Genomic DNA, 4,196 nt, shown 5'->3' on the forward strand with positions numbered 1-4,196 from the left:
GGGGGGGGGGGAGAAGGGGCAGAGACACATAGCGCAGCCACAGGTAGCCCTCTAGGGGGTGGTGGAGATTGGGGGGCAGCCCGGGCTTGCCTCCCATGCCACCAAAGCTCAGGGTCCCATGCCAGTTGCACAGGTGCACCATGGTGATCAGCAGCAGCAGGATGTAGTGGGTTGGGTACCCCTCAATCCATGCAAACAGATCCTTATGCAACACCCAGGACACGTGCAGCAGGGGCATGCTCAGGGCACAGTGCTGATGTGGAGGGGGCTAGCCCCAGGGTGCCTCCCTGGAGAGCCCCCCCCCACAGGTAGGCTGGGGGCGCAGGTAGCTCCTTGTCCTAGTTGTCTGGGAGCTCCACACCCTGCAAGCGTGGGCACCGTGGGTTGTGCAGCAGCACAGCAGAATGGCTGGCCTGCAGGAGGAGAAGGGGGCAGCAGAGTCTGGAGCTATGGCATTAGATTCTGCTAGGAGCCTGGCCTTTCCTTTTCTGGGAACAATATGGGGGAGTCAAGGTGGCTGCATCCAGCACCCAGCAGCCCACCTGCCCGGGGCAGAGAGAGGGCATGGGGGGCTTGGCCAGCAGCTGCCTGGGCTCAGGACCACCTGACTGACTTACCAGGGTCCCTGGGTACCCGTACATGCCCGTCCCCCAATCTGAGGCCTGGTTGGAGGCTGGGGATCATGCATGTGGAGCACCATGTGCCCCAACACGTTCTGGATGGCACCGTACATCTCCAGGATGGCCTCCCAGACAGTGGCTTTGCCCATCCCAGAGAGACAGAGGTAGTGAGGAGAGAGCTGCCATGTGCTGCCGCTGCACTCTGCATGGTGCTTCTGGCCAGAGAGGTGGCTGGCCAGCGAGCAGAGAGCAGGGCTGGCTTTTCAAGATGGCTGCTGACAGTTCCCCTGGCAGGAGCCCATTGCAGAGCCACAGGAAGTGGCACCAGTTTGCTGCTAAGAACAGCAAATCTACTGCCATGTTCCTATATGTGTAGATGCCTGCCCAGGAGCATTTACTCGCAAGTAGTTTACTTGCAGGTATACTGACCCTGGACCAATGTGTAGACACTCCCACATTGTCCCTAAAATGGGTTTATAATTGCTACAACTTGGATTAAGAATTGCAAGCTTTTTTTGTGTTCAAATTATTTATCCATTCAAATTCCCCTTGGTTGTACAAATCTATTACTTCATTTATCTACTTGTACTGCACCCATCATCACAGTATCTGAGTGACTTGCTCATGTCCCTTCATATATTCACTGTTTATAGACATGTGTACCACTGGACTTTGTTCGCATGGATATTTCAGTAATTACTGTTTTTCAAACAAATATCCATGTTAACAGTAGTATATATTAACAGTAGCATTTGTGCATGTATAGAAATGTTAATTATACTCAACTGCTGCTATTCATCATTTCTGTTATGGGTCAATCATCCCATCAGGAGGCTTCGTGACCAGTTAAACAGCACAAAGGGTGACTAGTACCTCACTCTGATGGTATGGGTGAGTATCTGAATGTTCAGAGGTCAAGAATTCAAGGCCATAGCAGAAATGTTCACAGTGTAGCCATGTCAGATTCCAACAAATCTGCAAATTCTGCTAAATACCTTGTCATAGAGACACAAGAAAGGATGGAAGGGTTAACTAGTCAAAGTGAAGAGTTTTTAACAGCCCTTACATATCAAAAATCTGCAGAGTGCTATCTGGCAAAACTGGGCAATTGTCCATAATTGGGGTTCTTAGATACTCCTGTGACACAAACAAGAACAACAACAAAAATCAAGATTGGCTTGTGAATAAGTTTGCAAATGGAATAGCTGATTCAAAATGCATAATTGTACTAGCTGCTCTATTCTGCTGCTAACTTGGCCTTTTTTGTGAAATATTATGATCTGCTCTTTCATGTGCATTTTCTTAATAAAATGAATTTAGAGAAGTGAACACAGATTTTCAAATATTTGGGGAAAGGGATCAAAGTGAAATACGAATTTTAAATCTGATAAACCAAAGCCAACATGTTCAAAGATGAATGCCTAATATTGCACTCATGTTTTTATTTAAATGTCTTGTTATGTGATCTGATTTGTACAGGTGTTGAATATCCTGCAGCAACCAGCCGAAATCAATAGGAACTACTGGCTGCCCAATACCTTTGAAAATAACTCACTTATTCACATGTACAAAAATTGGGTTACAAGCCAAATGTTTAGGTCCTAGTTTCAAAATCCTATCCTGAATAAACCTCTAGAAACTAACTGTGATCCAACTGTAAGCAGTGCAAAACCCCAAACCCAGAAGAAAGAACGAAATAACATTTAAACCAATGGAATGAGCTGAATCTGAGAAATAAGATTAATGGAAGCCACTACAGTAATAGCACACTTCAGTCCATGCAGTCTTTAAAATGAGAGGCTGTAAGAAAATGTTGTGATCTTGCAAATTAAAAGTACAGGAGGAGTCACAAAAGAAAAGTTTGTTTGCATTTAGAAGGCATTATTTATACTGATGCACAGCCCACATAAAGCCAGAACAGAGCATGGGCAGGGCAGAAGGCAGTAGGAAACATCTGATGATTTGTGTGGACATCTTTCTTCAAAATATATGAAACTAAGACACCACTTGTTTGCTTAGTAGTGATCAGAATCTATGAATGAATTTAAAAGGTGACTTTCAAAAATATTTAGTAGGAGGAAATAACATTGAAAGAGAGCTTAAATCTTACAGAGCTGTTATCTCTGCGCCATGAGACTTGCATGGCCTCCACAGTTATCCAAAGTGGCAAATGTTTCCCAGAATTCTTAGGGAAAGCTGACATACTGAACTAATCTTTAATTTATTGATGTCCTACTTCACTGAGAGATGTAGTATATCAATACATGGCTTTAGTTAAGAAGCTAAGGTCTAAGACGCAATGGTAGGAGCCTGCAAAAGTACATCAAGGCTTACAGAAAATAAAATCAGGAGCTTGTAGGAGAAAACTGATGTCTGGGAAGGACAGAAAGAACAAACAAACAGCTCAAACTTTTAAGATCCACAAGAACAATTTTCTACAAAGAGCAGTGCTGGGTATCTTAATAACTCACACTTTCTGAATGCTTGATCAATCATCATACTATTACTACAATATTACTATGAATTAATTAGCGGCCACCATTAAGAAAAACATCCACTGCTACAAGGCAGAATAGGAAATAACTTCATTGTCTTGGACAATGTAGCCTGGGCAAGTGATGACCTTTTCCTGGCAGCTGCTGTTGGGCTTAAAATCCTTGGATCCAACTCAATAGTTGACAGTGCTTTGCTTAGCACCTTGTTTGACTTGGTAACAGGCTCAATAGAAAGGGCAAAAACCAAGAACAAATCTGAGTTGATGGATATGAGCTCAGAGGCCAATATTTGTTCTTTCACTACTTTCTCCATCATTTTTTTTCCAAAAATGAAAGAAAATACAAATAACAAGGAAGTGCATCCACAGCAATGGTAGGGATAAACAAGTGCTAGGGTGACAACAACTTCACATGGTGTAGATCTTTGTATGTGTAACCCACTAGTAAGCATGTGTCACAGGCTTCCCTCTGCGGAACAGGAGACATCAGGAAGCAATGGACAATGAGACATGCACTTACTTTTGTTGCACTGCATTCCTCATTGTCCACCCCTTCCTGATGTCATGCAAGTGAACTAGGTTCCCATAGTCATGCATAGTGTAGCTCAAAAATATATCCTCTTATTCACTAGCAGTGGAGGAATGACCCTCTTCTAAGGAATATGTCCCGCATGAATGCATGTGGTTCAGAAAATAGAATCAGCTGGGAAACCACTGGAACAAAGAAATCTGCAAAAATTTACTCTCCACAGGCAATGCAAACACTGTAATATCTATGGATTAACCCCTTTAGGCACAATACAATACTTCCATGAAAATTGGAAAGAGCAGTGGTGGAAGGCAGACCACCAAATATAAGGTGAAAAAGGTCTCTATTCATGAGGCAAGGTTTTCAGGAGTCATTCCTTCATCCTATGGAAAGAATTAAAAATTCTCCAGTGGGCAGTTTCTCAACCAAAAAATGCTGATTCTATAAATTTGACATAGTTTCATAGCAGCTAGGGTCAGGAGGGACCTGAACAGATCATCTAGCCTGACCTCCTGCCACAGGCAGGAATGAATGCTGGGTTCACAAGACCCCA

Source organism: Gavialis gangeticus, unplaced genomic scaffold, assembly GCF_001723915.1.
Source record: "Gavialis gangeticus isolate Ggan-Ray unplaced genomic scaffold, GavGan_comp1, whole genome shotgun sequence".
NCBI classification, from domain to species: Eukaryota; Metazoa; Chordata; order Crocodylia; family Gavialidae; genus Gavialis; species Gavialis gangeticus.